At 46.7% G+C, this 13025-nt stretch overlaps 1 protein-coding gene across 4 annotated transcripts in view; it reads right to left on the bottom strand.

Moving 5' to 3' along the window:
• Positions 1-13025, bottom strand: part of ATG7 (autophagy related 7) — a 325835-nt gene that overhangs the window by 229703 nt on the left and 83107 nt on the right. For 2 of the 4 annotated variants that reach the window (XM_024740184.1, XM_024740182.1), the window contains exon 1: positions 6832-6880. The exons of 1 other annotated variant lie outside the window; for it this stretch is intronic. The gene's annotated coding sequence lies outside the window, so the exon portion shown is untranslated. Of the gene's footprint in view, positions 1-6831; positions 6881-13025 lie in introns of those variants that run through there. One more of the 4 variants, XM_024740181.1, reaches the window with a different exon arrangement.

Consider the following 13025-nt stretch of genomic DNA (forward strand, 5'->3'; position numbering starts at 1 on the left):
AAGTTCCAAACGTAGAAGAAAAAGTAGGCTTTACCAGAAGATGAAAACCCAGGACTCCTACAGGGGAACCAGCTGGGTACAGAAGCCTCAATTCTTTTAAAAAACTTCATTAGAGTCAAGATGTCCCTGAGCCAAACTGATGCCTCTGCAAGACACCAAGTCACCCAAAATGGCTTTTGTGGGGACTGTGCTATTAGGTGGTAACAACTGATATGAGCAGGCAGGATAACTGCTCTTATGGACTGGTTGTCTCCCTCACCCCCGTGGGCCACCTCTGCCCCAACAGGATCCACGTTATTTGCTTCTTCAGGAGGTCAACCAGGGAACTGGCAATCGCCTCCACAGGCTCAAACGGTAACCTTCCTTCTCAATAGTTACTTCTGGGAGTTGTTCTTCTTTTGTTTTATTTTGTTTTCCCTCTGCTATAATAACTTCAACCTTCACATACAATCTGCTGTCTCGTTCAGGCTCAGTTTTTGAGCATGGATACCCTGGATACCAGTATTGTGGGCTGTGGCAAGCCTATGAGAGAGTGAGAGTAAAAGCTGAGAATAACATGGGCAGGAGGAGAGAGGAGATCATACAAGGAAGATGGAGAACACTGTGCCCACTTTTGAGTCCTCTGTGTTACGTTCACCAACCAACAGTGTCACCTTGGTCCCTTCTATACATGAGGGACAGCCACCTGGATTCACCTGAATCACTAAGGAGACCTTAGGTCAACCCACAACTAAAATCCATGATGGTTTCCTAAAAGCTGGCTCAGGTATGAAGGCTTGCTTCTGAGTAACAGTCTTTATGGTTTTCATTTCTGGTGATCTTTAAGGAGTCCTGGAAAATGAGAGGTGCTAAAAAACTGGGCCAAGCAAACACTTGATTTCAGATTTTCAAAATATTTGATTTCCAAAGATGAGAACATAGATGGATGCTACAACCCACTGGACAGAGAATCTGTTCCCAGGAAAGCTGTCATATAGTCCATTCTGGTTCACATCGCATCTTTGTACAATAAGAAAATTACACACCTTCCTCAAGACATTTTACCTCCTCTTCTGAGAAAATTGTTGTCTAATATATTGATTAAGTTAGCTCAAGATATCTTTACCCTTGCCTGCCAGAAAACTGTCAGTACAAAACACACCCATGACGCCTATGATCTAAATGGAACCCTCTTGGGAAGAGATATGGGAACATATGTATATGTATAACTGATTCACTTTGTTATAAAGCAGAAACTAACACACCACTGTAAAGCAATTATACTCCACTAAAAAAAAAGAAAAAAAAAAGATCTGGCCTCTTGTGCAGTGTACCACCTGCACAACTGCATGCAGCCACCCAGAGTGTTCACGGAAGACCACTATGGTTTCTCCAAGAACAAGTCACAACAGAGTTACTGCATTTCTGCCTTGATTATGGAAGAACCATAGACAAAGGAGACAAACTATGTGGCCCTCAGCAAGGTCTCTGACAAGTCTTCTTCAGATAGCCTAATAGACAAGATGAAGATGTAGAATTGGACACTGACATAATTAGAAGGATTTAAAACGGGTAAAAATAGTCTTATTCAAACGGTGTTGCTTAAGTAATGAACTGATATTAACAAGAAAGGAGCTAACAGGGATGTCTTTGGCTCAGTCTCGGGGCCTACAGCCAATTTATTTTTATTTTACTTATCTACGTGAATGAATATTCATCAATATTTACCAAGTATTTTATGCGTGCCGAACCTTGTTACAGCAGGGAAGCTGACACATAAACAAATACATTCAGTAAGATATTCTTATCACCACATATTACCAGTGACTTGGATAACGATACAGGTTTGCTTATCAATTCTACATATGACATGAAGCAAGAAGGAACAGGCACTATAACAGATAACATAATTCAGAATAAAAGATTCTGACCACCTGGAATGACAGGTCTATTTACCAAGATTAAAATTTTCACAGAGGGAAATCTAGGGTCTTAAATCTCAGTCCAAAAAAACAACTGGACAACAATGTAGTCTGATATGCTGGAGTTGGTATGGTAGACAGAAGGGTGTAGCTTCATGAGCCAAAGCCCACCTCTATTACGTTCAAAGCCCACCTCTATTACGTCAAGCCACACAACCTTGGGCAAGTCATTTTCCTTCTCTGAGCCTGTTTCCTCATCTGTAAGATGGGACACCACCTGTGGTGCAGAATTATTGACAGGATTCAACTAGAAAATGCATGTATCTGGCACACAGGAGGCACTCAAAAGGAAAAGTAATACCATCAACAAAGCACATGCCAAAAACACTGGGGTTTCCATTTCGTTATTACTTCAGTAAACATTTATATGACCTACTAGTCCCTATGCTGTATCTCAGGACTCAATGGCAAAAAGCCATGACCCCCGCCTTTAAGGAGCTAACGGTTTTGAGGGTAAGATAGACCAGGAATGACAACAGAGCAAAGCTGCGGGTAACACGAGCACAGTAAGTGTGGTGAAAGCGTTTCTGCAGGGCGCTGTGGGAGGAGGAGGAAACCCTCGAGCCCAGATTTCGAAAAGAACTGGCAGTGGATTCTCAACAGGGACACCACTTGACATGTTGGGTGGGACAATTCTTTTTCATTTGCTGCTAGCCCCACACATTGCAGAATGTCTAGCACCCCTGGTACCCTCTTAAATGCAGTAATGCCCCATGGTCATGTCACAAAATACAACAGCTCCACACACTTCCAAATGTCCTTTGGATGGTTGGGAGAGGGGAGTGGTCGGCAGCACCAGCCCAAGCCAGTCCCACTGGATGAGGAAGCCTACAGTGGGGAGTAGGGACACTCCAGGCAAAAGGAGGAAGCTGCCTCAGTTCCACGTCTCCAATTCTAGAAACACCCCCACGGCCTCTGCACAAGCTTAGAATGTTCTCGTCCATCCACATGCCCAGCGTCTACTTAATGCCTCTTCTCCCATCAAATCTGAGCTCAACCATCAGTAGAGGGAAGCCTTCCCTGACTCCCTCGTCTCCTGCTTAGGTCAGTTCTCCCGTATCCTACCCACAAAGAGCACCATTACCTCCCGCTTCACATCACATGTGCAGTTATTTTATATATACTGATGAATGTCAGTCTTCCCTACTAGGAGAAAAGCTCTTTGAGAAAGGAAGTGTGTCAGTTTCTCATTGTCCTCCATCCGTCATTGCTTTCCCAGCACCTGACTCAGTCCTAGCACCTCACAGGTGCCCAAAATATACCTGCTGGTGACTGAGTCTATGAACAAAGGAAATAGCATGATATGTTTCAGAAAACACAAAAGAGTTCTGTATGGCGAGAAGAAAAGGTTCGTGTGGCAGAGTAGCTGGAAACCACACCAGAAAAGCAGGTGAATGCCAAATCATGAAAGGTCTTCCATGAAAAGCTACTGGTTTGTATTTTAGCAAAGGTCTGTATTTTAGAAAGGGCACTCCAGCACCAGTTAGGGCCAGATTGCTGAGGCAGGGCAAGCTCAGAGGCTGGGCAGGAATATAGGCAGGAAGTGAGAAGGACCTGACTAAGGCAGTGGGAGAGGAAATGGAAGCGAAAACATGTCAGGAGATATCAAGGGAGGAAACCTGTAGAACCCTGATGACTGCCCAGGCTGGGAAGGAGGAAGGGAGGGATGGGATGAGAGGAAAAAGTCCAAGATGACTCCCAGGGTTCATAATGTTTACTCACTGGAATGAATAAATGCAGAATGTGAATGAGGGAGCGTAAAGAATGGAGAGAGAATCACAGGTCTGGAGAGAAGATGATGAGCTTAGTTTCGGACTCACTGAGTTATAGGGCTGGCATTCAGGAGAGATCTGGACTCAAGGTCCAGAGCAGTGGTCACTGGCACAGAAATGAGAGCTCACACTGTGGTTGAGAAGAGCAATGAGTAGAAGGCAGAGCCTTGAAGAAAACTAGCATTTAAAGGACAGAAGGAGGCAAAGAGCCCACAATGGAAACTGAGGGGAAACGGCCAGAGAGAGAGTTCAAAGCAGGAGTGGATTTTATAAGTGAAGGAGTATCGGCAATGTCAGACGTGCTGAGAACGCAAAAAATAAGGAAGGAAAAGAGTTCAGGGGTTCTGGCAACACCAAGGCCTGATGACTTTGAGGACAGCAGTTTGGGGGGAGCGGTGATGCAGAAGTAGAATTTCAGTGAATGATGACTTCAGGAAGTAGAGCTGGCACCTTGTCCAAGAAAAGTGGGTGGGAAAAAGAGGTGTGACGGTACAGCAGAGGTTAATGGGAGGGTGTTTTGTTTTTTTTGAAAATTAGAGTAAACAGAAGATATTTAAATTAGAGGGATAAGTTAAACAGGAAAGAAATGGGACAAATGATGGAACCAGGTCCTGAGGAAAAGGAGGAGACAGGATCTCAGCATACGCAAAGGAAGTACCCTTAGAACAAACATCCTTTTTTCACAGAATTAGAATAAAAGGCAAAGCAATAGGGTCAGCTGGAGAAAAGTTTGTAACGACTGAAGTTGAGGAGGCTTGACTGATGGCTGCAACTTAGTGAAGTCAAAGGCAAGGTAGGAAGCCGGGAGAGGAATGAAGACGTGAGAGACAAGGAGGGACGTGTGGGCAGTGCTCAGAGCCGGCTGGCTCTCAGATACTGTGACAGTGTCAAGAGCGTGAGGCGTCTACAATGAAGCCCAGAAGAGTCACACGGGGCCTTGGGTTATGGAAGGAAGAGTACAGTCCTGCTCTGCATGGCCAGACTCCTGGAGAAAAGAGGACCTGCTTTCTATGCCACACACTCACAAAGAGACCGACACGCAGGAACAAGTTCAAAGGATGGTAACCAGAAAGAAGAAGGTGTGAAAATCCCAGAGGTGATCATTCTGTGACTGGACTGAGACCAGGTGGACACCCAGCCTAACGAGACCATGGAGACGCATGTTGTTTGCCTGGCAACAAAGCAGCACCTATTCACTCTCCCTTGAACACACAGTGTGGCTTTACTTACACTAGAGAAAGCCAGGAGGATCTGGAGATAGACAGCAGGAAGGCATTAGTGAATCTTACTTCCATGGGTAAAAGTGGAGGACAGAGGCCATTCCGACTTCCAAATAAAATCTCTGAGGTCAGGGATAACCAATCAGGGACCACTGATCAAAGAACTTATTACTTATTTCCACAAAGAGGATTCATTCCCCACTCCACCCCCAATATCCTGACTCCTGACTCTCGAGTTATCATCCAATCAGTTACCAGTCCAGCAAATCCCACTTCTTTGGTCCCTCAAATCCACCCACCCCTCTCCATCCCCACAGCCGCTGCCTTGGTTCTGGCCTCCCTCCTCTGTCACCTGGACCATGGCAAAAGTGCCGGACTGGTCTCCCTGTGGGTCCTTCCCCACCCAGTGTAATCAGCACGTCACTGCCTGGGTAATTTGAAACAGATGAGACCATGTCACACCCCTGCGTAAAATTCCACAGGACTCCACTCTTCACAGCCACATTTTCAAATAAAGCTTCTTAACATGGCAAATAGTAACTGCTACAGCTTACTGTTTACCATCTACTAGTGCCACATGAGTAACACATCATCTCGTTTGCTTCTCACAGCAACCCTAGGAGGTAGGTTAATGTTTGCCCTTACTTTGTTGTTGTTTTGTTTTTTATTTTTTGTTGCTGTTGTTTCGTTTTGGGGTTTTGTTGTGTTGTGTTTTTTGCAACACCACACGGCTTGTGGGATCTGTTTCCTGACCAGGGATTGAACCCGGGCCACGGCAGTGAAAGCTCATAATCCTAACCGCTACGCCACCAGGAAACGCCCTGCTTGTCCTTTTTATAGATGAGGAAACTGAAGCTAAGAAAGGAAGTGACTTGCCCAAGGTCACAAAACTAGCTCAGTGGCAAAGCCAGAAATGGCATACAAGTATCACAGCTTCCAAAGCCTGTGTTCCTCACATGCTATCGCCCACAAGATCCTTCATGATCTGGCTTTCCAGAATCACCTCTCTTACAACTGGACACTCCAACTTGGGTGAACTACTTGCAGTTCATTCATTGTATAGGCTTCTGTTTATGCCACTCCCAACGTCTGCGATATGGTCCCAGCTCCCAGCCCTCTTCACTTGACTAAACCTGCTCATCCTTTAGGACTTGGATAAAGCAACACCTCCTCACAGAAGCCTACTGATGCCTCGGCCTGACTTACAAGCACCCTAAGTCCTCCTCCAGCAAACTTCCACAATAGCTTCATTCTATAGTGCTGCTGTTCTATCTCCTTGACTTAAAAAAAAAAAAAATTAACTCCTTGAAGACAGGGATGTGTACCTTGCTTACTCTTGTATTCCCAGCTTGCAGAGCAGAGCCAGGCAAACAGCAGAAGCTCAATTAGTGTTTACGCTTATTCTCTATTATGAGAAGCTGGCTGGGAACAGAAAAAGGACCCTGTGGTTGAATGAGAGCCCTGTATTCAACTCCTTAAAGGGTTTCAAAATCATGTCACATAAGCAGAGAGGAGTTGGCCAGAAAAGACGCGCCAGTCACACAGCAAAACCGGCAAAGCCAGGAGGAGAGCCCAGGCGGCCTGTCTCCCGCGTTCCAACACTGGAGATTCGGGGCACTTGCTGCCAGGGGACAGGAGGAATTCGTTAATCAGCAGGAGCTTCCTAGTCAGAAGACCCCGCGCTGAACCAGTCTGAGGGGACGTGACCGGAGACAGAAGGCGAGAGCCGGAGTTAGTGACTCCCTCGAGGAGGGAGGACCAGGATCCTCAGACCCGCCGTGACCCTCGCCCTCACCGCCGAGCTCGCCCCTTCTCCCCAGGGCTCCAAAACCGACCGCGCAGGACCCCACTCCTCCCTCACCAACGCGGCTCACTTACCGCCGCCCAACTTCCGGCAACCACAGCGCTGTCCGCCGCGCGCGCCCCGATGACGCAATGTGGCCCCGCCCCCTCCAGCCGAGGGGGTGGGGGTGCGGGAAGTGCGCACATGCGCACCCGGAGCCACGAGCCAACAGGGTAAAGGAGCCCCTAGCACCCAGCTGAGTGGGAGGAACTTGAGCCGTGGGGAAGGCGGGGCCTCAGGAGGTGGGCCAGGACCCCTTGTGAGAGCTGCTGGAGAGACTTTCTCTTATCACATGTGGGAATGTGTATATGCCCCTCAGGATGTTAAAAAAGTGCTCCTCCTTCTCTCTAGTGATTTCAGAGGATGACAGGAATTATCATTTCCGCTTTCCAGGAGAGGCAGCATCAAATGTATCACAGGGACCGTTAGGGAGGCAGGTGTGGAGGGACGGGCCTTTTTAATACGTAAAGGCCGGATGAAAGTCCACAGTGACCAACCTGCTCTTTCTAAACCAGGTATTATTCTCAAACTCCACCCCGCCCACTATCAGTGGGATAAAGGTATTCATTCTAAATTCTTTACTGAGCCAAGTGCCAAGCATTGGACAGGTGTGTAAGAGACAATAGTGGGTATAAACCTAATCTGACACGTAAGGCCGTGACTCTGATATAATTCTATTGACCACTATTTATTGACTATCCTATTTTCATGGTTTCCCATCTTTAGTCGTCACAAAGGTCCTACAAGGTAAAGGTTATATTATCCCCGTTTTACACATGAAAGAACAGAGGCTAGAAGTTGTGGCTTGTTGAAGGTTTAAGAGCTTTTGGCCTAGGATTCTAACGGAAGCCTGTTTGCTAAATAAGAAAACAAATCCAGACTTGTTAAGGAGAACTTTATTCAGAAGGATTATTGCAAAGGGTCGGGGAGTGGAAGGGGCAAGACTATAGCTATGGGGAGACCACTCCAGCCGAAAGCTCTGCAGGTGTCTCAAGGGTTATGCAAAAGGTTCTTCCTTCTCAGGAAGACTGAAGAAAGCTAGAGAGAACTGGATGTGGAAAGTGGGGAGAAAGGTGGCTTGCTTGATCTGATAGTAGTAAATCGGAGAATGTTTTACCTTGAGGCCAGTTATATGCTGGCTCAGGCTGAGGGTGGGTCAAAAGGAGCCTAGGGAAATGAGAGAAGTTTAAACTTTGGTTGATCAGCATTTTGTTCTGACTGATCAGTGGAGACCAGCAGTTCAGCAAATCATTTATAAGGTAAAGAACGGGAATTCAGAAGGACTGTGTCTAGCCTTGCCACAGGTAAACAAGGGAAGCATCTGCAAATCTTACGTTCGTCCTGTGGGAATGGATGTCTCTTTGCAGTAAACCATTTCCGGATCACCATCACTGTTTCTCAAGAGTGCAGGGCTCAGGTAGAATTCAACTTTGTCAACTCTTTCCATTTTATCAGGCTCCTCTCTTGCCACTGCCCCCTCGGACCGCATGCTTGGGTCACACTAAACTAATTCTGGTGTTTAAAGCACACTCTACTCACTCTGCTCTTTTACATCTCCATCCCTGCAGTATCCTCACTCTTCCTCTTCCTCTTCAAAACACAGTTTTGAAATGTGGGTGAATCTTAGACAAAATGTTGAAGGAAAAAGAATCCATACAATATGATTCCACATACGGAAATTCTAGAATCAGCAAAACCAATCTGTAGTGAAACAAGTCAGATCAGTGGTTGCCTCGGGTATAAAGGGGAGCACTGTCTGCAAAGTGCCATGAGAAACTTTCTGAGGTGATAGAAATGTTCTATATCTTGATTGAGATCGGGATGACATGGGTGTTCACATTTCTGAAAACTCATTGAACTGTACATTTAAAAGGGGTGCATTTTACTGTATATATTGAATGTAATAAACTTGGTCCAAAAAAAACCCAGTGGGGATGTCACCTCCTAGGTGAAGGCATGCCTGACATCCACCTACCCCTGTGTTTCACTTGATTAAGCACCTGTGAGGCTGAGATGAAGTTAGTTCTTTATAAGGTTTCCTCTGCTGGACTTTGAGATCCTTGTAATGAATACATTTTTTTGCAGTTTTCACCCAGCTCACAATGATTCCTGCTTCTCTGGGAACTGTTAGTCCTCCAGCCATGTTTGTACCACATGTGCCAACTGGCCCCCACCTCCCTTTACAGTTGATTATATCAGAGGCGGATATAAGACGATTCTTCACCCTCAGCTTTGGACTTTTGAACTGATACTCACAGCGAGTAGGAACAGGAATAATTCACATAGGTCAACAGCAGCAGTCTAGCAGGAACTTCCTTGGATTCTGGTTGTTGACGTTCCTGCGGCTGCCTTGGCTCAAGCCATTCAGAGGTGAGGTCATCCAAAGTGTTACTGGATTCAGTTAAGAATCCGCCAATGCAGGGGACATGGGCTCGAGCCTTGGTCTGGGAAGATCCCACATGCTGCGGAGCAACTAAGCCTGTGCGCCACAACTACTGAGCCTGCACTCTAGAGCCCGCGAGCCACAGCTACTGAGCGCTCATGCCACAACTACTGAGCCCGCGCTCCTAGAGCCCGTGCTCCACAACAAGGGAAGCCACCGCCATGAGAAGCCCGTGCACCACAATGAAGAGTAGCTCCCGCTCACCACAACTAGAGGAAGCCCATGCACAGCAATGAAGACCCAACGCAGCCAAAAACAAACAAATAAATAAATTTAAAAACCAGAAAAGACATATTCACCCAAGTGTGCACCGCACCACCAGTTAAGGAAAAAATGAGTGTTACTGGATTCCACAAAACACCCCAGTAGCCATTCACAAAGCTGGTTTCTGTCGCTTGCAACCCTGCAGTAGGTCCATGAGGTGGAAGCCATGTCTGTATGTCCTCCACTGTCTGCTATGGCCTGGCCCCAAGGACTGGCCCAAGAAGTGCTCAAAAGTGTGTGTTAAATTATTAGATGAGGGCTTCCCTGGTGGCGCAGTGGTTGAGAATCTGTCTGTTAATGCAGGGGACACGGGTTTGAGCCCTGGTCTGGGAGGATCCCACATGCCGTGGAGCAACTAGGCCCGTGAGCCACAACTACTGAGCCTGTGCGTCTGGAGCCTGTGCTCCGCAACAAGAGAGGCCGCGATAGTGAGAGGCCCGTGTACCGCAATGAAGAGTGGCTCCCACTTGCCACAATTAGAGAAAGCCCTCGCACAGACACGAAGACCGAACACAGCAAAAATAAATTAATTAATTAATAAACTCCCACCCCCAACATCTTCTTAAAAAAAAATTATTAGATGAGGTCTGGGCATCCAAAGTAGATGGTCACTTAGGTCACAGATGTGGCCTCCATGTTAGCAGGGAATTAGGGTGAGGCTCAGAGCGGAAGATCTGTTCCTGCTGCCCAGCATGGGGGAGACAGACCACTGGGGCACCAAGATGATAGAGCATCAAAAAAGATGCAAGACCAGGAAAGGCAGAGAATGTTCTCAGACACAGTAGGGCAACGAGGCCCATGACACTTATTCAAGACCACAGAGATCCAGGTCAATGTACCTTCATCACTTGTCTTGCAGCTCAGTTGAGGACCCCTCCCCCAATGGGAACCACTGCACAACCTAGACTTTGAAAGCCCAAGAAATTGTGGCATGATATGCTGGCAAATTAGGTCTTAACAGCATTGTTTCTTTACAGCACTTAGGTTGCGTCACAGCCAGGAGAGCCCAGCATCTTCTTCGCCCTGCTGTTAAGACTTGAATCTACCTTTTAGAATACCCATCTTCAAAAGAGAGACGAGCGATTTTCTGCCAGCCAAGTAACCAAATGACCAATTTATCAAATGGCTAATCTGCAGACTCATGGATTTTCTAAATGGACATTTTGCTAATGTAAGCAGACAGGGTAGGGGGTCCCCAGAGAAAGAGAACTAGGCCTGGCTTCCTTTTTTTTTTCTTGCGGTACGCGGGCCTCTCACTGTTGTGGCCTCTCCCGTTGCGGAGCACAGGCTCCGGACGCGCAGGCTCAGCGGCCATGGCTCACGGGCCCAGCCGCTCCACGGCATGTGGGATCTTCCCGGACCGGGGCACGAATCCGTGTCCCCTGCATCGGCAGGCGGACTCTCAACCACTGCGCCACCAGGGAAGCCCAGGCCTGGCTTTCTTGACATAAGAGAAGCCATTTTTGGCCTAAGCCATTTTGTGATCTAAGCCTGGCCACAATGCTTATCTTTGAACAGGTTTCTGTAATCAATGATCTTAAAGGAACAACAACAACAAAAAATGCAGGAACAAACGACTGTTATCAGGCAAGAGAAGCAACAACAGCAAAAATAACATATCATTTGTAAAGACTCCCACTTCTGTTCCAATGGTGAAGCACTTTCTTGAGCTGTTTTGCAGAATTTAATTCACCCCCACCCTCAGGTGCTCAACCACCAGACCAACTGGAACCTAACGGCGATGATGTGGACCTTTTAGGAACCTTGTGACTTCATTCAACGCCCACGCTCCTTCATGAAAATACATGTGCCCCTAGCTTAAAACTTCCCCAATTTTGCTGTTGGGGAGACACTGCTTTGGGAAAGATCTCCAGGGTTCTCCTTACTTGCTGCGAGGAATAAATACTTCCTTCTCCCGCTCTTGGGCTTGGTTGTGTCTTTCGGATCGATATGCACCAAGAGGCAAACCCAATTTTTTGCGGAACTGGGTAGTTGACGGTTTTCATGTTGCCTTCAGAGAGGTGTTTGAAAGAATTTTCTCTTTACCAAAAATTAAGGATGGCTTTATTCTTCCTTTGACTATATTTAACTTAGGAACACATTAATGAAGAATATATTCTTGAATGTCGATTTTTCTTGAGTTTATTAATATCACGCCACTCAGTTTATGCTCTGTCTCCTACTTTTCACTTCTCCTTCTGTCTCCTTTCCCATTCCTCAGTTTCTCACTTTGTCTTCCCCTAAATGTCTCCATTTCTCTGCCCCTTAATCTCTCCCCATCTCTGTCCCTCTACACTTCATTTCCCCCTTCCTCCCTCTTCTGTTCCTTGGTGTCCCCCATCTCTTCCCCTAGATCCCTGCTCTCTGACCGCCCCCCTACCCCGTAACAGGGAAGAACCTTTGTATTCTATCACAAATTAATCACCAAAGGGATGTTGCCTATAGGCTTAAGTTATACATAATGGCCCATCTCTGGGAACCCTGCCTCCCAGGTAATGAGCGTTAAGTGAAAATACTTTTGTTTAGCTCACAGGAAGCATCCTGGTCAGGCCCACCTGCGAATGGCTGCAGGAAGGAAGAAATGAACACATCCCCTCTGGAGTCTGGCCGGAACTAGGACTTTATCCCCTCTCCTTTTAGTGCAAAATAAGCCAGAATTCTAACTCGGCAAGACGGCTCTTTGGGACACTAGTCCCCCTTCTTTCTGGTCCGCTGGCTTCCCAGATGAAGTCACCATTCCCAGCTCCCACAGCTCGTCTCTGGATTTACTGGCCTCTCACGCAGGAGCAATAGGAGCTCGGACTCGGTAACAGCCCTGCCTCCCCTAGTTTCCTCTGATTTCTACCCCTTGTTTTCCCCTCTGTCACCTGGAGTCTATTCACCTCTATTTCTCCCCTCTCTGCAACTCGGTCTCTCCCTGCAACAGCAGTGATCTGGGGACAAAGCATATTGAACCTTCTTCAATATGTGGCTGTGAAGAAAAACAAAAATCTGTTACTCTAACTTCACAACAATTTTAGAAAACTTCTCTTAAAAACCTCACCCAAGATGCATTGTGGTAAACCTTGTAAATAGTTAAAAAGAAGCCAACATCTGGTCAATTTGGCAAACTGGTCAGTGGAGGAATTGGCTTTAAGCTCATCAGCTTTAAGGCCATAAAAAGAAACCCAAAGGGGCTTCTGAGTCTGCAAGTTTTAATCTAAAATCAAGGTCTCTGACAGCCTTTTCCAAGAAGGTATTTACTTTCATATTTTGGGCAGAGAGCCTGGTTTCAACTGGATTTTGTGTAAGCCATCAGCCACTGATTCTTTCCTGAGTGGGCTAGGGCTGAGTGACGTCTGCACCATAGTCCCTTGCCTTTCATGAATTTAAGAATTAATTCAAGCATACAGACAGGCATAGGACGAGCAGGCTGATACCGTGGAGAGGAAGCCCATTCCACAATCAGATCTTGGACCTGGTCCTTATGAATCCCTCTGTGCTTTGGTTTGCCTATTTGTAAAAACACAGAAATCTGCCCCA

The sequence above is a fragment of the Neophocaena asiaeorientalis genome, unplaced genomic scaffold (genome assembly GCF_003031525.2).
Source record: "Neophocaena asiaeorientalis asiaeorientalis breed wild unplaced genomic scaffold, Neophocaena_asiaeorientalis_V1.1 scaffold75, whole genome shotgun sequence".
Classification (NCBI taxonomy): domain Eukaryota; kingdom Metazoa; phylum Chordata; class Mammalia; order Artiodactyla; family Phocoenidae; genus Neophocaena; species Neophocaena asiaeorientalis.